Genomic DNA, 23,900 nt, shown 5'->3' on the forward strand with positions numbered 1-23,900 from the left:
AATCAAACTTTATAAATTTTGATCAAAAGTTAGTCAAATTATATGAAACTTTAGAGCACAAAAAGGGTTAAAGTCTACTTTGTATGATTTTTCCTCTAGTCAAATATGATATCATGTCTGGATGGAGGGAGTATAAAGATAAAATTTATATAAGAATTGTATTTATCGTGGAGATCTAAACCCTTTTAGTTCACAACATTTTTATTTGAACCATCTTGGTACCAAAACAATCAATATAATGTTTAGATCTGCAAATACAAATCTGAACAGTATATCAATTATGTTGGTATCAAAACAATTTTAAATTAATAAATCATGAACTAAAAAATTATGGGTCTCCTCGAAAAAAAATCTATAATTTTTATATAAATTTTGTCTTCATTCGAGCTATACTTTGGTGTTAAAGCATTGAGTCGAACTCTTTTCTTTGATGTTAAGGGAGTAGATGAATAGCGATCAACTATTCAGAAAGGGTAGAAGACCTATTCTAGGATATATAATGCATTACAGACGTTTGATCATTACCCTTCAATTCGTTTATTCTATTCCATATTCCACTTCTGGATAGAGAAACGAGCAAAACATTTATACAAAATACCATATATGTGTATAAACACACATCGTAAATCAGTAATAGATGCACACAGCTGTTCCATAGAACCGTCTCCATAGATTTTTTTTTTCTTATAAGAATTATTACTGAAAAGCAGCTCTTATATTATCCTTGGGTCTCTGTACCTCCTGCCACAGTTTAAACATTTTTTTAAACAAAGATGCAATAACTTAGATCTTCAGAGTCTCGACAATTCTCATTCCCTTCGGCGAAATGTTCTTGGAGCGCAGCCACGAAGTCCTTGACCTTAATTCGTCGGTACCTCTTGGGACGACGATTCTCGTCCACTAAACCAGCCGCCGGCTCAAGCATTTTCTCACCATCAACGGCGTAGAAAATGGCCAGTGACATCCTCTCTTTCTCTGTTGGTGAGCGGTGACACTACTGGATCCAGGTTCTTTGTCGAGTGCCTGAGGCACTTGGCAAAGGTTAAATTGCACTCGGCAAAGTCTTTGTCGAGTGCGGTACTCGGCAAAGAACACACGGCAAAAATTGATCGGCAAAGCCCTTTTTGCCCAGTGTCTTTTATCGGGCACTCGGCAAAGGCTAAAAGCGACCGTCACGACACCGGTCCCGTTGACGGTCGCTTTGCCGAGTGCCAACCCTACAGGCACTCGACAAAGATTTTTTATTTTTTTTTAAAAAAAATTCTTTGCGAGTGTCCTCTATCCGGCCCTCGGCAAAGATGTTTTATTTTTTTTTTCTAAAAATTCTTTGCCGAGTGCCCCTGTCCGGCGCTCGGCAAAGTTTGAATTTTTTTTTATAAAATTTCTTTGCCGAGTGCCCTCTGGCCAGCACTCGGTAAAGTTTGAATTTTTTTTAAAAAAAATTCTTTGCCGAGTACCATGGTCATGGCACTCAGCAAAGCTGGAAAAATAGGCGCTCAGAAAACCATTTGTCATGATGGAATATAAAAAAAAATTAAAAATTGTCGTTTTGGGTCACTTTGCCGAGTGTTGCACTCGACAAAGGACCCCGTTGCCGAGTGCTATGGTCACAACACTCGGCAAAGCTGGAAAAATAGTTTTCCGAGCGCCCATTTTTCCAGCTTTGCCGAGTGCTGTGACCATGGCACTCGGCAACGGGGTCCTTTGCCGAGTGCAACACTCGGCAAAGTGACCCAAAACGATAATTTTTTTTATATTCCATCATGACAAATAAATTCATACAAATATATATCACATATATATCTCATCCATCACATATATATCTCATTCATCACATATATATCTCATCCATCACATATATATCTCATCCATCCACGCATCCATCCGCACATATCACATCCATCACAATATATATCACATATATAATAATAAGTGCTCAAGTCCATCCAAATAAATCCACAAGTCCTTCAAAGTCCACAAGTGCATCACAAGTATATCATAAGTCCATCACCAAGTGAACAACAAATGAAAAAAAAATACAACGTGCACTCATCTCGGCTACTGCGACTGTGGTGAAGACCCAGCTCCGTCATTCGGAGGTGCATGAGGTGGATTATTCGAACCACCGTCAGATGGAGACTACACAAAGGAGAAAAGATTGCATGTGAGACAAGATTATTTGATAGGTAATCTAGGAAGGTAGAGGCCATACAAGCAAAGCACAAGCGAAAGTAAAAAACTTTCATACTCACAGGAGTAGCTGCAGCTGCAGGACGCGGAGGCGGAGGTGGAACCAACAGCCCAACTGGCAGAGAGAAGCCCACACGTTGCCCAAGCCCTTGTAGGAACTTCGTAATGTCCGTCAGCCTCTGTGTCTGAGCCTACCGCTCGATCCGCTTGGCCTCCAGCTGGGCCGCCATCCTCTGCTGCCCGGCCTCCAGCTCCTGACGTTGCCTCATTTCTTATTCTAGCCGGGTCTGCAATATTTCACTTCAATATTTCAGTAATGCAAAGCTAATTAAGGTGTGTAAAGATCAATGTATGACGAGTAAAACAGGAATAACCTCGAGTGCGTCGACCCGGTGCTGTGCAGCGGTCGGCCGTGTGCGAATGGCCGGGCTCTCGCTCGTGCTCCGTGCTCGGATCTGGGAGAGAGAGGTAGTAGAGGCCGTGTCGATGACGCCGTCGCCAAGCCAGAACCGCCCATGCTTCTTGCCTTGCCCCGCCCTCATGACGGCCTCTCCATCGAAGTCCTGGGTGCTCGGATCGTGGTCTGACCCATGGAGCGACCTCGCCACCTCAGTGTACTCACTGATGCGAGAGTGGACGCTCGGGTTCGTGTATGCCTCGGGCGGGTCCTCCAGGTTGAAGGAGACGTCGGACGTCGCCTTGCCCTTATGGGCCATACACCATGCCTGGAAGTCTGAGCAAGCCTGGCCACTATGTGACGCCGACTGCGAGAAAGACAGCACGATGATTACAAACCACATACAATGTTCATGATATCGTTATCACATACGATGCTTACAAACCACATGTGGAGATGTCCTGGTTTGTAAGCATCGTATGTGATAACATGCACCAAACCTTCTCAAATTTTTATCACATCCTCCACATACGATATCATGACATATTGACAAGTTTCATGATTTTTGGACTTTGTTTGCATTTTATAGAATTTAAAAACAATTTGTCCGTAAGTTCGTGGTCATGTTTCGTGAACAAGATGTTCGAAATTTCGGGTCCGTTCCTGGATACGGCCTCACACTACACTCAATAACATGAATATTATTTTTTGAATCATTAAATTCCATTATTCGATGCACGTGCAGTTCAAATTTGCATTTTCCAAAAAAATTCAATTAAATGAAATAAATTAACTAAATATAGCAAACAGTTTGGGAAATGTACTAAATTTCGACATGGAGTACCAAGTACTGTAAGAGGACTACAGAAAAAGTTTGGAGGTCAAAAATGGAAAAAAAAGTTTGCCGTTATTCTTTGCCAAGTGTCAGGGTCTGGCACTCGGCAAAGAAGTGGTTTGCTGAGTGCCTACCCGCTGACACTCGGCAAACCTGGACGGCAGGCGGCGGCCGTTACCTGACGCTGCTTTTTGCCGAGCGCCAGGGTTTGCCGAGCGCCTGACACTTGGCAAAAAGGGCCTTTGCTGAGTGTCTGGCTTTGCCGAGCGCCTGACACTCGGCAAAGCCTTCTTTGCCGAGTGTATATCGTTGCCGAGTGCGGCACTCGACAAAATAGCTCTTTGCCGAGTGCCTGACTTTTAGCCCTCGGCAAAGAAAGTTGCACTCGGTAAATGCCCTGTTTCCCGTAGTGTGACGACCCTGTGCACGGGGCTCTTGAAGATCCCGTTGTTCATTATCTGCGTCAAAATTTTACACAGAAATTCAGAACCAGCTAGCTAGAATAGGAACTTGGACAATGGTTTCGCAGACGCCTTACCTCCATGGAGTCTCCCAAGTTGATCAGCAAGGAGTGTCGGGCGGATGGGACACTATACCACATGCCATCCCGCAGAACCTGCAGCCCGACGACGTCTTTGTCGACGAGAAGAACAGTGAGAGCGCCGGGGTCGGAGTTGGGCTTGATACCCAAGACGAGCTCTGGCCTTGGACAGGGAGGGTACTAGTTGAATCTGGCGTGTGCCGGAACCCTGTCACCCATCTGGCTGATGAAATAGTCCTCATCAAGCTCAAAGATCCTGGCCATTGCTCGCAGGACGGTGTCCCTTATTCTCTTGGTTTCTGATGCATACTCGAGCAGAACATCCCTGAATGAAGAGAAAAAGAAATAAAGGACTTAAAAGATTACTTTGTTCCAAATCATTTTGTCTTGCTAATATCATGAGTACGTAGCTGCTGCATAGCTTTCCTGGAAATCATCCTAACAAAGTACTGCTTCATTTTTCCATCTATGCTTGATGCTCATGAGCATCACAATTTACAACTATCACAAAATGCAGTACATCATATCTCTGTTAGAATAAGTATTTGATTAGTTAGACTCTTTGTTTTCATATTCCCTTTATCCTTTCATATCCCCATGTATTTCTATAGAAACACCTCTTGAGATTAATGGAAAATTGAGTTGAGTTAATCCTCCGATATGGTATCGAAAGGGTCACGATCCCTTCGCTTCCGCTCTCCCTAGACCGTCGGACTCCCCGACGTTCTCCACCTACTCGCGCTGCCCTACGCCGCGTACCCCTCCACCTCCGACGCGCTGCATCGCGGGGCATCGCTGCGCGCTTGGCGTCATCGCGGCCCGCCTGGCGTCGCGGTCCTCATCTACGTCACGGTCCTCATCGCGGGCGTCGCGGTTCTTCATCTACGTCGCGGTTTTTCACGGGCGTCGCGGTGGGCAAGTTCGAGCCGGACAGCTACGTCGTGGCTTCATCTACGTCACAGGTGTTGCGGCTTCATCTACGTCACGGGACGTCGCGGTTCCTCTACGTCGCGGCCTCCTCGTCGCGGCCACGAACATCGCGGCCTCTACGTCGCGTCTCTACGTCACGGCCACGATCCTCATCCGACCCCTGCACGCCGCTTCTTCCTCTGTCACCATGCCGCCGACCATCGAGGAGCTCCAGCAGGCGGCCGAAGAGGCGATCGTTGCTGCCGAAGCGGCCACCGCCCAGGCCCGGGCAGCCACTGCTCGTGCGGAGGAAGCCGATCAACGGCTTGCCGAGTATGAGAACGTGGAGCAAGCAGCTCAGGCCATCGCGGTGAACAACATCAAGCTGATGATCCCCCTCGTCCTCGAGCAGACGTCCACCTTCTACGGTCGTTGGCGCTCGCTCTTCCTCAACACCGTGTCAAAATATGCCCTTGATTGTCTCGTGCTCACCGATGATGATTTCTCCACGGATCCTCACTGGCATCGCATGGATTGTACCGTTAAGTCATGGCTTTTTGGCACGGTGGCGCCTAACCTCATTGAAGCTGTCTCCACTGCTTCCCCGACATCGCGCGCCATTGGGCTCGGGCTTGAAGAGCAGTTCATCGGCAACAAAGAAACGCGTGCCATCGTCCTTGATGCCGAGTTTCGGACCCTTGTTCATGGGGATCTTTCTATCACCGACTATTGCAACAAGATGAAGCGCATGGCGGATGCTCTGGGGACTTTGGGTGAGCCGGTCTTGGACCGCACCTTGGTCCTCAACGTTCTTCGTGGCCTTAATGAGCGGTACTCTCATATGGTGGCTATGATCAAGCGCACACGTCCGTTTCCGTACGTCATATTCCGACGTCCGTGCTGATCTACTCATCGAAGAGGTGACTCTCGCCAGCAAGACCACCACCCCGACGGCATTTGTGGCCTCCTATTCGTCACGCTCTTCTGCGCCACGTCCTGGTGGCCCTCCCACTGGCCATGGCGCGGCTGGCCAGGGCGGACAGGGCGGTCGGGGCCGCACCACTCATGGTAGCCACGGCGGACAGGGAAGCTCCGCATCCGGCGGGGGCTCCAACCGACAGCGCCGACGTTGGCGCTCCAACACGTCCGGCGGCGGTCAGGCTGGTGCGCATCCGTTCGGTCCTTGGCCGGCGCACTGGAACCCGCTCACAGGGACGTTCGCCGTCTGGGCCGGCCAACCTAGGGCGCGCCCGCAACCACCTCTCGCTCCACTGCCGCCACGTCCTCAAGCCTTCGTCGCCAACGCATAGCAGCAGCAGTGCATCGGTCCGCGGCAGCCGCAGCCGCTGTACGCCGGCTCGCAGCAGCAGTACGGCGCCGGCCCGTCTACTCCTGCCTCCTACTACGGCGCTTCGTCGGCACCTCCACCCCAACAGCAGCCCTGGACATGGGACCCTCAAGTCTTGGCGAACAACTTCAGCACCATGACGCTCACTCCTCCGCCAACCGATAACTGGTATATGGACTCAGGTGCTTCCTCTCAAATGGTCTCAAACTCTGACTCCCTATCCCATGCTTATCCTCCCAACCTTTTTACACCGTCCAATATCATCGTCGGTAATGGCTCTTCTCTACCCGTTACTGCGATCGGCTCTACTTCTTTTCCTATACCCGGTCTCTCATTCCATTTACATAATATTCTTGTTTCCCTGCATATTATTAAGAATCTTATTTCTGTCATTCGTTTCACTACTGACAATTGTTCTATCGAATTTGACCCTTTTGGCTTTTCTGTGAAGGATCTAGCAATGGGGAACCTGATTGTCAGGTGCAATAGTTCTAGGAAGCTATACTCCTTTCGGCCACCAGTCCACCCTCATGCCTTCGCTGCCATCACATCTACCCACGTGCTATGGCATCGCTGGCTCGGTCATCTTGGCCATGAGTCTCTAACTCACTTGGCACATTCTTTACATTCGTCTTGTAATAAAAGTGAGTTAGAAACCTTATGTGATGCTTGTCAGTTAGGCCGCCACATGTGCCTCCCTTTTGTTCAATCCACTTCACATGCTTCCCCAAATTTTGATTTAATACACTGTGATTTGTTATTCATGGACTTTTCCTTTATGCCTTAAGTCAGACACATTTCCTACCCTTTCTAACTTTTTTATGTCGCTACTCAGTTCGGCACCACGATTAAGACCGTCCAATGCGACAACGGTCGCAAATTCGACAACCTTTCTCCTCACTCATGGCACCACCATTCACATGTCCTGTCCTCGTACTTCTTCTCAAAATGGTCGCGCCGAACGTATCATCCGTTCCACTAATAACACCATGCGTTCCCTCATGTTCCAAGCTAGCCTCCCGCCATCCTACTAGGTGGAGGCTCTCCACACCGCCACCTATCTTCTCAACCGTCACCCCACCAAAACACTAAATTTTCAAACTCCGTATTTTGTTCTATGCGGTGCCTCTCCTTCCTATCACTATCTTCATGTTTTTTGTTGCAAATGTTACCCTAATTTGTCTGCCACTACTCCCCATAAGCTTGCTCCTCGGTCTACCCTTTTTGTGTTGTTAGGCTATCCCTCAGTCCACAAGGGGTATCGCTGCCTCGACTTAGCCACCAATCACCTCATTATTTCTCGCCACGTCACTTTTGATGAATCTTCTTTTCCTTTTGCCGAGCTTCTTGCTCCTCTCCCTTCATCTAACCTTGACTTTCTGTCAAGTTTGACTATGTGTCTAGCACTATTCTTTCACCCATTGTTGCAGGTACAGGAGTCGCTGGTCCAGGAGTCACCGGCTTTGGGTCCTCTCCCGCTGCCCCCGTTCATTCTCGGGTCGTTGCCAGCGAGAACCTGGAAATTCTGGACCCCGGGACCCTGGAAATTCCGGTCACTACGTAGAAAAACATTTTTAGGGGCGGCTGGTAACCCACTGTAGGGGCAGTTTTGCCAACCGCCCCTATAAAAGGGTGGCTACAAATCGTTGATTTGTAGGGGCGGTTCCCAGACCGTCCCTATAAATCGATTTGTAGGGACGGCTGGTACTGTAGCCGCCCCTACAAATTGATTTATAGGGACGGTCTGGGAACACCAGCCACCCCTACAAATCGATTTGTAGGGGCGGCTACAGTACCAACCGCCCCTATAAATCATTGTTCCGCAAAAAAAAAATTAAATTTACAATTCAAATTCGACCAGAACATTAAACGGTGTAAGAATTTAAACATTGGTACAAGAGGAGAGGGGTGAGGTCAACAGGCAGCAACTTGCATGCTTTCAGTTTACAGGCAGGAGGAAGAGGAATGGTAGGTAAGTTGAAGAATTCTAATGATATACTTGTCACCCAAAGAATCTCAGCTCAAGTCTTCACAGTTGCGGGTTCCCAAACAATTATTGTACTCCACTGTCATCATTGTAGAAGTAATAGTCCTGGCACACAAAAGATTATTAGTTAGTGGTTTATACTTTATATATGAGCATCAACAGTATGAAAAACTTCAAAATCTACCCTGAATGCATCAAAGCAATATCTAGAGAAGGATGCAGTGAATTGTGTTGAACTGCTGATTAACAAGGATGGCATTTAGCATACTGGGTGCATGGACAAGATCAGATGAACTGTCCAAACTAATGTGTTACATCTGGGATAAGTCGTGCTGATAAGTTCAAAGGCATTGTAGGGGCGGCTACCCTGAATGCATCAAAGCAATATCTAGAGAAGGATGCAGTGAATTGTGTTGAACCGCTGATTAACAAGGATGGCATTTAGCATACTGGGTGCATGGACAAGATCAGATGAACTGTCCAGACTAATGTGTTACATCTGGGATAAGATTCATCATAGTTTTAGTAGAGTGGATTACAGACAACATTAACTATGACAAGACAACCTCAGGCATGAACAATGTATTAAACTGTTATAAGAACCAACAATGTGAATCTGGCATGTGCGCCGTGAGGCCACATGTCATAAACTCATTGGTTGGTCCCTTAATCAAATCAGTGTTGCGTCAATGAGCAACAAGGATCAATCTAGTTTTGAAGCTCTTTTATTTCCCAAGGGCAATTAGGAAGGATTCTCCATGACACAGGAGGACTCTTTGTTTACATTCCAAGGTGGGAATGGGTGAGAGGTAGTCTATCTCTGTCTAGGATGAGAGTCACCATCCCATATCATGCAAAATGCTATGTAACGACATCTAAACAAATAGATAGCATGACATCTAAACCTTTATAACAATCCAAAATTCCAAATACATGATACAAGCAGTTGGTGAACTAAAATTCATTCAATCACAATATAAACATAAATTGGCTTCCTAGCAAACTTTTGCATCTTCAAGCATCCAGGTTCAGTACCAAGCTCTTAAAAACTGTTATTCTAAGGTTCTCTCAACAATGATTGATCTAGTATTCCAGTTAAAGAAGGTAAGACATGGAAATCTAACCAGATGAATTGCGCAGAACTATCTTGTTCATATGTCACTATCCACAACAATGGAACTAGTGTGGCGTGCCCGTGCTCTTCTAACATTACATAATTATGTACTCCCTCTGTCTGTGTTAGAAGCCTTTGACCAACAATTACTCTACCAGTATATAACTAACTTTAGGGATACAAAATTGGTGCCAATAGATTTGTATTCAAATGTACTTATTTGATTGAAATTTTGTTTAATAAAAGGGCAAATTAAAAGAATACAGTTGGTCAAAGGCTGTTCTAACAAAACAAAATATGCTTTACATTCACAGATGGAGGGAGTACAATGTACCAGCAATTTTGCCTTATGTGGAGCCACCTCAAGCTTAACTATGCACCAGCAAAACTCGGATTCCAAACAGAAACAGAGTCCTAGCTCAAGCTTCAGCTTTTCCCATAGTCAGTTCAGTCACCACACGGCAGGATACAATTTTGCAAAACAAATTACCACAGAATCACCTATTAATTAACAACTTTACTCCATATAAGTCACATGTTCGGTGCATCCATCCAACATATTCAAAATCAGCTATTTTGGTTCAGTTATACTGTTATAGTAAGAACCGACTTTCATGTTGAACCACAGTTCCCTCTGTACTAAGAATAAAGCATCACTACTTTAATCTAATCAAATTTGTAGATAACCAGAAGTAGGATGCATGAATATCACAACTTGCTTCCGGCATCTATATCACAACTTCCTCTGTCATTACATGATAACAGACACTACTCCATACTGTTCAGCATATATTGTTGATATGTAGTAACTACCAGCTTGTTATAACATTAGCTATTAACATTATAATAGAGCACCATTGAACACTGATATGACACTAGTTCGAATGGTCAAAACAAGATCTCACTTTTGTTTCATCTAGGAGTCTGTTTCTAACCTCTCAGATTCAGATCCAACTGACTGATGACATTAGCTTCTAGTAAACATACATCTTTCAGGGAAGCCACAAATATGTGCTGTATACAATATAACATGCTTGTGATTTTCTAAGTATATGATACAGCATGGAGTATACTATCTAGCTCGTTTTACTTTATTTTTCCTCAGACCCCTAGCTCGTCAATTGTTCAATATTCAATGGAAAAACCAGGAAAGCTTTCATGCATGGCTGCATACGAGGATGTGCAAGCTAACAACTATTGACGCTAGATTATCAAGCGGAGATTCCCAAAGCAATAGTGTAACCAAGCGGAGCACAGAGTGATTACCAAGTGGAGACACTGCACAAAGACAGTCGAAGGTCGAAGCAGAGGCCCTCATCGGTCGCCCGCTATGGCGGAGGGTGAGCAGTGCTACGACCAGGCTGGGCAGCCTCCTCCGTGCCGCCGCCCTTACCTAGATCGAGGCCGGTGAGCCTCCTCCGCACCGCCCTATACCGGATCAGAACTGGGGAGCCTCCGTCGCACCGGGCTGCTCCGCGCTGCCCTTGCCTGGATCAAGGCCGGCGAGGCTGCTCCGCGCTGCCCTTGCCTGGATCGGGGGACGGGCACCCGCGCGACTGCCAATGCTGGAGGAGGGCACCGAGCCCGTAGCGCGACCGCCGGGAGGCCGCGCCCCAGAACCCCCGCCACCCTAGTGTGCGCCGCCGAGTGCCGCCGTGCGGAGAAGAGGGGGGTGCGACGCCGTGCGCCTCCGCTGGGTGCCGCCGCGCGGAGAAGAGGGAGGTCCCATCACCGCGTGGGGGAGAGGGAAGGGCGGCGTGGGGGAGAGACGGAGGGGCTCGGAGGAGAGGGAGAACGAGGGAGAGAGAGGGGGAGTCGAGACGGAGAGAGAGAGAGAGAGGAGAGGTCAGTACATATTTTTGGATGGCTAGCGATTTGGAGGGTGGCTCAATCATCAGCCACTTCTACAAATATCAACTTCAGAGGTGGCTAATGAGTGAGTCGCTCCTACAAATCAGATCCATTTGTAGGGGCGACTCGTATCACTAGCCGCACCTGCTGTTCTATTTGTAGGGGCGGATGGTGTTTGAGCTTCCGAGCACGTCACTGTAGGGACGGCTCTATCACCAGGTGTCCCTATAAAAAATTCCTCCCGTTGCTAACAACCGTTTTTTACATAGTGGGTGCCCCTCCACGCAGCAGCGCCCGGCTACCCCACTGGGCCTTTGGTAGGCATTGGGCCTTCGACGGTTGTCGATTCTTCAGCCCAGTGGCGGATATAAGCCTAGGGCCACTATGGCCACGGCCCCAGGCGTTGGGCCGGTTTCTCTACACTGTAGTACACTATTCCAAAGAAGCCCACTTAATCTACCAAAATGAGCCCATGGAGTAGCCCCAGGCGTTGGGCCAGCCCAGCTCCGCCACTGCTTCAGCCGGTGCTGGCACTGGGTCGCACCCAGCGGCGGCCCCTGGCTATCCTGCCAGCGCTGGGCACTTAGCGGTTGGGGGCACTGAGCTCCCGGCTGAGGCTGTTGGCTCCTCTCTCACTGGTGCTCCTCTTCCACAGGGGTCTGTTTCAATACCGCCTGTTGCAAATGATCATACCATGGTCACTTGAGGCAAGCACGATTTTTGACAACCCAGGACTATTATGAATCTCTAGGCCACTATGTTGTCTCCCATTCCGAAGACATACCGTGGTGCTTTGGCAGATCCTAACTGGCGTGATGCTATGCAAGAGGATTTCACCGCCCTCCAAGCAAACAACACATGTGATCTTGTTCCTCCTCCACCTGGCACTAATATTGTTACAGGCAAGTGGGTCTATCGGCACGAGTTACATCCAGATGGAACACTCGACCGTTACAAAGCTCGTTGGGTCCTTCGAGGTTTTACACAACGTCCTGGTAGTGATTTTGGTGAAACATTCAGTCCTGTTGTCAAGCCAGCCACCATCCGCACAGTCCTTTCTTTGGCATTCTCTCAAAATTGGGCGGTACATCAATTAGATGTGAAGAATGCTTTTCTCCACGACACCTTGGAAGAAATGGTTTATTGTGCACAACCGTCTAGGTCCATTGATCCTTCCAAGCCTAACCATGTGTGCCGCCTTAATAAATCACTATATGGCTTGAAACAAGCACCCCGGGCTTAGTACAACAGATTTGCTTCCTTTATTCGATCTATTGGATTTTTGGAAGCAAAGTCAGATACCTCTCTCTTTGTTCTTCGGCATGGCTCCGACATGGCATATTTGCTTCTTTATGTTGATGACATTATATTGACTGCCTCATCTGGACTGTAGAATTTTCTATGGAGGTTCTTAGGCATTTGCACCATTTTCTTGGGATGACCGTCTCTCGGAGTTCCACTGGTATGTTCCTCTCACAGTGTCACTATATTCTTGAGCTCTTGGAATGTGCTGGTATGATTGGTTGCAAGCCCTGTTCCACTCCGATTGATACTAATGCCAAGCTCTCCACTGATGGTCCTCCTGTTGCCGATGCCACTGACTAGCGGGCACTTGCTGGTGCACTACATTACCTCACTTTTACTCGTCTAGACATCTTTTATGTTGTGCAGCAGATATGTCTCCATATGCATGAACCCCGTGAGCCACATTTGGCCTTGATTAAGTGTGTTCTCCGCTACATCAAGGGAACTTTGGACCATAGTCTGCAGTTACTTCGCTCCTCAACTTGTGACCTTGTTGCATACTCAGATGCTGACTGGGCCGGTTGTCTGGATACTCGTCGCTCCACCTCGGGTTATGCTGTCTTTTTGGGCGATAATTTGGTCTCCTGGTCTTCGAAGCGCCAACACACAGTTTCTCGTTCTAGTGCTAAGGCTGAATATCGAGCCGTTGCTAATGCTGTAGCTGAAATCTCATGGCTTTGACAATTACTTCAGGAGCTCCATTTCTGTCCCTGGCGTTCCTTAGTGGTTTTTTGTGATAATGTTACCGCCGTTTATCTCTCAACCAATCCAGTGCAACATCAGCGCACCAAACATGATGAGATTGATTTACATTTCGTCCGGGACAAGGTTGCTACCGGGGAGATACGCGTTCTTCATGTGCCATCCACCTCCCAGTATGCGAATGTGTTCACCAAGGGCCTTCCTACATCCATTTTTACATAGTTCGCTCTAGTTTGAATGTCTCCACTCCATGCTAGTGTCTGACGTTCCAACTGCGGGGGTGTTAGAATATCAAGTATTTGATTAGTTAGACTGTTTTCATGTTCCCTCTATCCTTTCATATCCCCATGTATCTCTATATAAACACCTCTTGAGATTAATGGAAAACTGAGTTGAGTTAATCCTCCAATAATCTCTTTGTTTACAAAATCTACAAATAAAGCCGTTGAGGAATTATTGAAAAGAAAAAAAAAAGAAAGTCGATCAGCTGACCTGAAAGATTCAGGATGTTTGGGCCAGTAAGCAAGACCCCTCTCGCCTTCCGGCTCCACTTGGAGGTGCAGCCGATCATTCCAGTCCAGGATCTGATCTTGGGATGTCACCGCGTCATCGCCGTACCCTTCCAACTGGAAGCGCTTTCCTTCTATCAGGTTGCTGCATTTCAGCTTCTCCTCGAGCGGTTTCCGGAAAAACTCGTCTGACGCGTTCATCACGTCGTCCATCAGAGAAACGGCTATCCCGTGGTTGGTAACCTGCACAACAGAGAAGTATTGCTCTCATGCCACAGCCACAGTGGAACAAGCGTACTAGATTTCTTCCAAAGGGAGATCTAGGTAACTGAAGGTTAATTATATACCATGAACAGTCACCAGGTTTGCAACGCTGAGAAGAGCTTGGCTGTCTCGTCAGTGACTGGCAGCCGGCTGAGGTCGACGACAGGGAGGGGCTCCGGCATGTCAACAGCGAGCAGCAGGCTTCCTGGGCGGTCTTGCTCCCGTTGCACGTACCGGCTTGGTGGCTCCTCCACACGGCCGGTAGCCAGCTCATGCACCGGCACTGGCGGAGCCAGGGGGGGGGGCCCCCCCCCCCCCCCCCCCCCAATGTTTTACAACCAAAAAAAAAATAGTAGTATGACTTAATATTTTTTTTATTTATATTAAGAGGGATATTATATAAAATTCTTGTCATATATACCTATTAATATCTTCTAAATAATATAATCATATAAAACACAACTAGATAATAAAATTATCGCAATGAAAAAGACCGAGCCGGTCCCCCTAAGTATAATTCCTGACGGCCGGCCCCTCTGAGTATAAATTCTGGCTCCGCCACTGTGCACCGGCATCGGCAACCTCCATGGCTCGTCAGCCATCGGCGTGTTTCTTTGTTACTTTTTTTTTCTGTTGCTCACGAAGTGGAGTTTGATGAGTTCTCTGCGTGCACATCTATAGCCACGAGCAACACTCTTTGCCCTCTTGAACAGTGAAGGACCATTTCTACATCAATTTGTTCAAGACAGCAACACTCTTTGTCCTCTTCTCCTTCCATGCGGTGTACGTGCCTCAGCCTATTCTCCTTCCAAATTGGTTAGGCTAGAGACAAACTTTGTTACCTAGAGATATGACCTTTTTTTTTGCTAACGGTATACTTTAATTTGTTAGCAAGAAAGACATTTTTTTTATTGTCTTCTAAGGGCACCACCAATGGAGGCTAATACTCTTAGTGGTTCTAGTACAAATAAAGTGATCCACATATACTAGAGAAAAAACAGCGTTGGGGAAGGCCTAAAAAAGCTACAAAGATAGATTTTGCTTGTTGGATACATAATTTGTTAGCTAGAGAAATTTTATTCAATAAAAGTTTATCAATTTATTCCAATTCTATATATGTTGAGAAATTTTATTATGGTTGGAGAAATGAGGACCGTTGGTGAGGAGCGACCGGGTGGCTAGAAAAACAGAGGTACCAAGAGGAAAAGTATCAAAAGGTACCTAATGCATATACATGGCCAACTGGACCTCAGGCACGGCCCTGGCACCGACACGGGCATGGACACGGCCAGGCACGGCACGGCTAGGCTAGGCACGACACTAAGCTGCCATGCCGTGCTTGATAGTGCCACCGTGCCAAGGTAGCGGCCCAGACACGGCACATGCACTACAAGTGCTTAAGCATGTCGTGTCGTGCCACTGGACACGGCAGCACTGCTGCGCTCGTGCTGTCACGGGCACTATAAGTGCCTAACACCTCAATGAACTCAGAATCACATGCATAAGAACATACACTTCAAAAATAGAACAACACATATCACTTTATTCGTAGAATTGAGATCAAACTTACATTTCACAGACACTGCAAAGACTAAGTCACTAAGATCACATTCCATAGCACCTGGCACTAAGACATTCCACTAAGACAAGCCTGAGGACGCTACCTGGGCCAGGCAGCTCCTGGCACTGAGACACCTGGGACACTACCTAGGCACTAAGATCACATTCCATAGCACCTGGCAGCTCCTGGCACTAAGACGTTCCACTAAGACAAGCCTGGGGACACTACCTGGGCCAGGCAGCTCCTGGCACTAAGACAATCCACTAAGACATGTCTAGAGACGCTACCTGGGCCAGGCAGCTCCTGGCAGGCAGGAACCAAACTAGCCATAGGTACCGTACCTCTTTTAAACCATACAAGGCCTTGTTAAGTTTGCATACAAAACCAGGTTTCTCCACATTCTCATACCCTTGTGGTTAGTGCATATAAACATCGTCCTCTAGAATGCCATGGATAAACACATTTTGAACATCGAGCTGGCTTAGATACAATCCTCTAGAAACTAAAATGCAATATTGCTATTTAAGACCTATAGATGTGCCATATGCTTTTGTTTTCATTTTGTAGACCCACTTGCAATCAATGATATTTTTGCATTTGACAAGAGGAAAAACCGGAATTCTCAAGGACTCATGAAGAGGAATAGAGGGAAGTTGTTGCTGGTTAGGACGGCAACCATAGCCACACAAGTTAATTGTTTTTGTGACATTTTTGCGTATTAAAACTATTTCCCCTAATGAGATAAAAATGCTAGGGCCGGCTTGTTTTCCAAGCAGAGTTTCATAGTGGAAATTTTGAGAAGTACTCCATATAACTCATCTAACGCAATATATAGCTTTATTGCAACAGGGGCGATAGCTAACGCCAAAGTTTGTGATCAGAAGTACAAAAAACAAAGTTTTTTATTCTCCGCAGAGGCATGCACTACTGGATTCAGGTTCTTTGCCGAGTGCGGCACTCGGCAAAGAACACACGGCAAAAAATTGATCGGCAAAGCCCTCTTTGTCGAGTGTCTTTTATCGGGCACTCGGAGGCTTTGCCGAGTGTCCCGGGGACACTCGGCAAAGAAAAGCGACCGTCACGGCGCCGGTCCCGTTGACGGTCACTTTGCCGAGTGCCAACCCTGCAGGCACTCGGCAAAATTTTTTTATTTTTTTTTTAAAAAAATTCTTTGTCGAGTGCCAACCCTTCAGACACTCGGCAAAGAGTTTTTATTTTTTTTTACAAAATTTCTTTGCCAAGTGCCAACCTTCAGACACTCGGCAAAGATTTTTTATTTTTTATTTTAAATTTCTTTGCCGAGTGCCCTCTGTCCTGCAATCGGCAAAGTTTGAATTTTTTTTTAATTTCTTTGCCGAGTGCCCTCTGTCCGGCACTCGGCAAAGTTTGAATTTTTTTTAAAAAATTTCTTTGCCGAGTGCCCTCTGTTTGGCACTCAGCAAAGTTTATTTTTTTTAAAAAAAATCTTTGCCAAGTGCCATGGTCACAGCACTCGGCAAAGCTAGAAAAATGATTTTCTGGACACCCATTTTTCCAGCTTTGCCGAGTACTGTGACCATTGCACTCGGCAAAGGGGTCCTTTGCCAAGTGCAACACTCGGCAAAGTGACCCAAAACTGTAATTTTTAATTTTTTTTATATTCCATCATGACAAATAAATTCATACAAACATATATCACATATATATCTCATCCATAACATATATATCTCATTCATCACATATATATCTCATCCATCACATATATATCTCATCCATCCACGCATCCATCCGCACATATCACATCCATCACAATATATATCACATATATAATAATAAGTGCTCAAGTCCATCCAAATAAATCCACAAGTCCATCAAAGTCCACAAGTGCATCACAAGTATATCACAAAGTGAACAACAAATGAAAAAAATACAACGTGCACTCATCTCGACCAAGGCGACTGTGGTGAAGGCCCAGCTCCATCATTCGGAGGTGTATAAGGTGGATTATTCGAACCACCGTCAGATGGAGACTGCACAAAGGAGAAAAGATTGCATGTGAGACAAGATTATTTAGATAGCTAATCTAGGAAGGTAGAGGCCATCCAAGCAAAGCACAAGCGAAAGTAAAAAACTTTCATACTCACAGGAGTAGCTGTAGCTGCAGGACGCGGAGGCGGAGGTGGAACCAACAGCCTAGGTGGCAGAGAGAAGCCCACACGTTGCCCAAGTCCTTGTAGGAACTCCGTAATGTCCGTCAGCCTCTGCGCCTAGGCCTGCCGCTCGGCCCGCTCGGCCTCCCGCTCGGCCCGCTCGGCCTCTAGCTAGGCCGCCATCCTCTGGTGCCCGGCCTCCAGCTCCAGACATTGCCTCATTTCTTGTTCCAGCCGGGCCTGCAATATTTTACTCCAATGTTTCAGTAATGCAAAGCTAATTAAGGTGTGTAAAGATCAATGTGTGACGAGTAAAACAGAAATAACCTCGAGTGCGTCGACCCGATGCTGTGCAGCGGTCGGCCGTGTGCGAATGGCCGGGCTCTCGCTTGTGCTCCGTGCTCAGATCTGGGAGAGAGAGGGAGTAGAGGCCATGTCGATGACGCCGTCGCCGAGCCAGAACCGCCCATGCTTCTTGCCTTGCCCTGCCCTCATGACGACCTCTCCATCAAAGCCCTAGGTGCTCGGATCGTGGTCTGACCCATGGAGCGACCTCGCCACCTCAATGTACTCACTGATGCGGGAGTGGACGCTCGGGTTCGTGTATGCCTCGGGCGGGTCCTCCAGGTTGAAGGAGACGTCAGACATCGCCTTGCCCTTGTGGGCCATACACCATGCCTAGAAGTCTGAGCAAACCTAGCCACTATGTTACGCCGACTAGGAGAAAGACAGCACGATGATTAGAAATCAGGCAGAACTGAGCGTCATAATAGATAAATGAATTCGTGTACCCATGCTTGTTTGTATCCGACGAGGCTATGGCTGCCTTGATGGTGTGCTAGTCCTTGCATCTACAAACGACGGTCCCGAGCATCCCTATGCATCTTGAGGTACTCCTCCGTGAACCGCCTATCCACCATCATCACCCAGCACTCGGGATACACTTGGCACCACCAGGGAATCATCTACACGTCATCAAGTATAAGAAGATCAAATTAAACCAACTTAATCTTAAAACAAATTAATATTGATGTTCTTCATTTACTTCAAGGTACTGCTCCCGGGTCAGCTGCATCTCTCTTGCGTCTTTCTTGGTTTTCCTCTCTCCAAGCTTCGACCCGTAGTAGGTTACGATGGCCTAGATGTGCACCTCGTGATGCATGTCGGAGATGAGTTTTTACAGGCTTTGGTAGTCACCTGCTCCGCCCTGGCCTCAAATCCCTCCTTGCATCTGTAATAAGTCTGCATACAAAAGCGATGTATCCATTCATTATTTCAAGAAAAGTCCAATGAATGTGACGTATTGAGCAATGTTGTGCGAGGGAGACTTACCCAAAGCTTTGCCTTCACCCACGCCGCCTTGTTGGGGTACTCCGCATCAGTGGCGACGGCGTAGTGGTCAAATGAGTAGGCTGGCTCCATCTTCGATGCATACGTGACAATGCCGGAGAAGTGTTGCCTGCACAGAAGACCCAGGATGCCGTTGACTAGCCATGCATTACCACCCGACACAACCACCCAGTTCCTACACAAGTGATTAAGAAAAAATATTAGTTTTTTTCATCATATCATATGAAGTAGTGGTGATAACATATAAAGTTACTTACTTTTGCCCTTCGGGGCGAATCACTGGGTGTTGGTGAGGAAGCGGAACATGTGGAAGGCTCGCGGGACCTTGCAAGTAGACACTCGAAGAGGAGTCGGAGGAAGCAGAACCCATGCCTGCCACCTCCAACTCGTCGTCCTCGTGCGGCCCCTCCTCCTCGTCCGTCTGCCAAACTAGCTCATCGTTTGACTCATCCACGGGCGCCACCTCCTCCTCCGGCTCCTCCTCACGTGGCGTGGGAGGAGACGGCCCCCTCCTGTGTCTAGCAGTCCTCCTCCTCCTCCTCCTGTCCAATCCCTCTGCCTCCTCTTGCAGTCGGTGTGGTCTTTGGTATATCAAGTTCATAGACCTATGACGGTCGCCCGCCATCTTTGTTCAATCACCTACAACAAAAAAGAAAAACAAGACGCAATTAGAAATAGGTGAAAAAATGAACGAAACATAATTACAAAAAACATAGTAATACATGTATTAGAAATATTTGAAAAAATGAACAAAACATAATTACAAAAAACATAATATTACATGTATTAGAAATAATCTTCATGATTGAGATTAGCTGGATCATAGGTCTCGTCATCACTATCAACATTGTCCAACTCATCAACACTATCCGAAGGAGTAATGTTGTCTTCATTGTCATTGCCTAAACGTAATCGCTCAAGCATTTGTATGTCCTTTAGATTTCGCACCTCGTCTCCAGCGTCCTCGTCATCATCCCTTTCATTGTCTACTTCCATTCCTATCTCTTCGGTTAAGTCTATGTCAAACCTTCCTTGTAGTCCCTCTTCTTGATAGAACTCTCCATCATATGTGTTTGGGTTGAAGTTGTAATCTTCATCGTTTGGGATAGGTAGTTTACCGTGTGGCGGTACCTTGTGCACAATAGATCAACCCTTAAGATGCTCGGCGTCTTTGCACGTGTATGACGTATAATAAACCTGGACGGCCTGTTGAGCCACAATGTAGACATCTTTTCCTAGATAGATGGAATCCTATCGAATCTCGACTAGCCCAAGCTTAGGGGTTCATCTCGTTACTCCAGGATGAAACCAGTGGCATTTGAATATGATAGGAGTAAGAGGTTTGGAACCATAGAATGATAGTTCGTAGATTTTTTCAATTCTTCCATAATAGTCGAGTCCATCAGTGCCAGACGTAACAACTCCGCTATTTGTGGTTTTTCGATTGGACCGACTCTGCTCGTAGCTTGCTGTGTGAAAACAATATCCATTCACGTCATAACCGGTAAATGACTTGACCCTAACGGCACAGCCGTTTGCAACCTATCTCAGCTCGTCACTTATAGACGCATCAGTTTGGGCTTTCTGTTTGAACCAACAAATGAAATCGGGGCTCCCTGGTCCCGCACCCCATGAAAGAAGGGTATCATTTTCTTGCTGGGTAGGTTGCCTTGATCCATGCTAGGATTGACGAAGAAATTCCTTATACCAACGAGAAACAAGGGGGTTGGATGAAGAAACAAGAACATACGACGAAATGAAATATGTTCGTTCAGAACTTACACAATGAACGGTTGCACCTCGACAAGGTTGGTCAACACATATAGCATGATACTGCGCCACTCTTCATTTTTCAATTGCTTAGTGGTCGATGCACTTGCGCTTCCGAGTTGCCCTTAGAAGAGGCTAAGGTTTGATTCATTTTCGCCAGCATTGTAATGAGGAGGTGGATTATAAACGTTAGGAAGTTTCTCAGTGTAGTATTTCTCTATGAAGTTCGACACCTCCTTTAGAATGTATGCCTCTACAATGGAAGCCTCAATTTTGGCTTTATTTCTATATTTTTTGCGAAGAGTCTTTAGACATCTCTCGATTGGATAGCACCAATGGTTCTGCACGGGCCCCCCATCCGTGCCTCATACGAGAGGTGCACAATCAAATGCTACATCGGCAAGAAGAAGCCAGGTGGAAAGATCTTCTCCATCTTACAAAGCAACACAGGTGCCACTTTTTCCAAGTCATCAATGACGGTCCAAGAGAGATCCTTGGCACAAAGCTGGCGGAATAAGTAGCTCAACTCTGCTAGCACTTGCCAGACATGCTCCGGGACATAGCCTCGAACCATCGCCGGAAGAAGCCGCTCAATCCATATGTGGTAGTCATGACTCTTCATCCCGTTTACTCGCAGAGTGCCTAAGTTCACTCCCTCTTTAGATTCGCTGCATACCCATCAGGGAACATTAGCGTCTTGATCCATTCAAGTACTTCCCTCCTTTGGTCCTTTTTCAAGACAAAATCGGCCTTAGGCCTTCTCCAGGTCTTACCACAACTAGGAGGCTGCATCTCTTGATTTGGTCTATCGCATAATGTTGCCAAGTCCACTCTAGCTTTAGGGTTGTCCTTAGACTTTTCAGTGTCCATGAGTGTTGCCCAAAGTGCCTCGGTGACATTTTTTTTAGTGTGCATTACATCAATGTTATGTGGCAGAAGAAGGTCATCGAAATAGGGGAGCCTCGTCATGCCCGAGATATGAGACCACATATGTTGCTCACCATATCCCACAAAACCACCTTCTTCATTAGGCATGAGAGCATCTATCTAAGCATGAACCTCGGCACCAGTCATCATCCGTGGTGCAGGGTTTGTCACTTTAACACCTTTCGTAAAGTTCTTGATGTCTTGTCTAAATGGATGGTCAAGAGGTAGGAATCGACGATGTCTGTCGAACGATGAATACTTGCCACCCTTTTGCAACCAAATGAACCTCACACCTTCCTTGCATATTAGGCATGGGAACTTCCCGTGAACACACCAGACGCAGAATATCCCATACACCAGGAAGTCATGCAGGGAGTAGTGGTACCAAACGTGCATTTTGAAGGTTATCTTTGTAGCTCGATCGTATGTCCATACCCCTTCATCCCAAGCACGAACCAATTCATCAAACATGGCTCCATGAATACACCCATATTACTCCCTGGGTGTCCAGGAATTATCAACGACAAGAATACGTTATGTCGTTGAAAAGGAGACACTGGGGGGAGATTAAGGAGGATAACGAAGACGGGCCAACATGTGTATGGGGCAGCCATCATTCCATAAGGATTGAATCCATCTGTTGCCAGCGCGACACGTACATTACGAGCCTCATCTGCTTTGTCACGATGATTGTCATTAAAGCGGATCCAAGCTTCACCATCGGATGGATGTACCATCTTGTCAGGATTGTACCGTTTGCCATTTTTGTGCCATGCCATCTGTTTCGCGGATTCCTCGATCATGTATAACCGTTGGATCCTTGGTAGGAACGGAAGGTACCGTAGGATTTTCACGGGGATCGTAAGTTGCCTCTTCTGGCCATCATCAGAGTCTACCTCCAGGTACCTGGAGGATTTACACTTTGGACAGAACTTTGCATGCTCGTGTTCTTTCCTAAATAGGACGCACCCCTTCAGACAAGCATGTATCTGCTCATACGGCATCTTAAGTGCTTGAAGGAGTTTCTATGACTCGTACATGCTCTTTGGCAGAATGTGGCCCTCCGAAAGCAGGGTGCCAATCACAGCCAACATCTTATCGAAGTCAGGTCGACTCAAGTTTAACTCGGACTTCAATCCCATTAAGCGTCCAATGGCATCCAGTTGAGACACCGTTGACCGATCGTGAAGGGGTTTCTATGCCGAGTCCATCATGTCGTAGAACGCCTGTGCGGCTGCCTCCATCTCATGTAGAGATGTCCTGGTTTGTAAGCATCGTACGTGACAACGTGCACGAAATCTTCTGAAATTTTTATCATAGCCTCCACATATGATATCATGACATCTCAACAAGTTTCATGATTTTTGGACTTTGTTTGCTTTTTATAAAATTTAAAAACACTTTGCACGCAAGTTCGCAGTTATGTTTCATGAACAAGATGTCCGAAATTTCGGGTCCGTTCCTGGATACGGCATCACACTACACTCAGTAACATGACTATCATTTTTTGAATCATTAAACTCCATTATTCGTACCACGTGTAGTTCAAAATTATATTTTTCAAAAAAATTCAAGTAAAAGAAATAAAGTAACTAAATATATCAAAAAGTCATAAAAAATCTCCAAATTCTAACTAGGAGTTCCTAGTGCTTTAAAAGGGTTGCACAAAAAATTTGGAGGCCAAAAACAAAAAAAAACTTTGCCGAGTGCCGAGGCATGGCACTCGGCAAAGGGGGTCTTTGCCGAGTGCCACGAATAAAGCACTCGGCAAAGAGGGTTTTGAATTTTTTTTTTAAAAAATTTCCTCTTTACCGAGTGCCTTTACAGGGCACTCGGCAAAGACATTTAAAAAAAAATTAAATCTTCGCCGACTCGGCAAAGTATTTTTCAAAAAAAAAACTTTGCCGAGTGCCAGATCTGGGACACTCGGCAAAGAAATTTTAAAAAAAATTTAAATCTTTGTCGAGTGCCAGAGCTGGGACACTCGGCAAAGAATTTTTAAAAAAAAAAATTAAATCTTTGCCGAGTGCTTAACAGCAGGCACTCGGCAAAGAAGGACGTAGCCGAACACCGTTACGCGGGTCAGCCTATGCCGAGTGTCGCGCTTTTGCCGAGAGTTTTGCCGAGTGCCTAACACTCGGCAAAGAACTCTTTGCCGAGTGCAGCACTCAGCAAATAAGGTCTTTGCCGAGTACCCGATTTTTGACACTC

The 23,900-nt window shown here is 46.5% G+C and overlaps 1 pseudogene; it reads right to left on the reverse strand.

Moving 5' to 3' along the window:
* Positions 1-783: 783 nt before the first annotated feature.
* On the reverse strand, positions 784-19,617 carry LOC136523177 (protein LATERAL BRANCHING OXIDOREDUCTASE 1-like; annotated as a pseudogene).
* Positions 19,618-23,900: the final 4,283 nt, after the last annotated feature.

Source organism: Miscanthus floridulus, chromosome 18, assembly GCF_019320115.1.
Source record: "Miscanthus floridulus cultivar M001 chromosome 18, ASM1932011v1, whole genome shotgun sequence".
Taxonomy (NCBI): Eukaryota; Viridiplantae; Streptophyta; class Magnoliopsida; order Poales; family Poaceae; genus Miscanthus; species Miscanthus floridulus.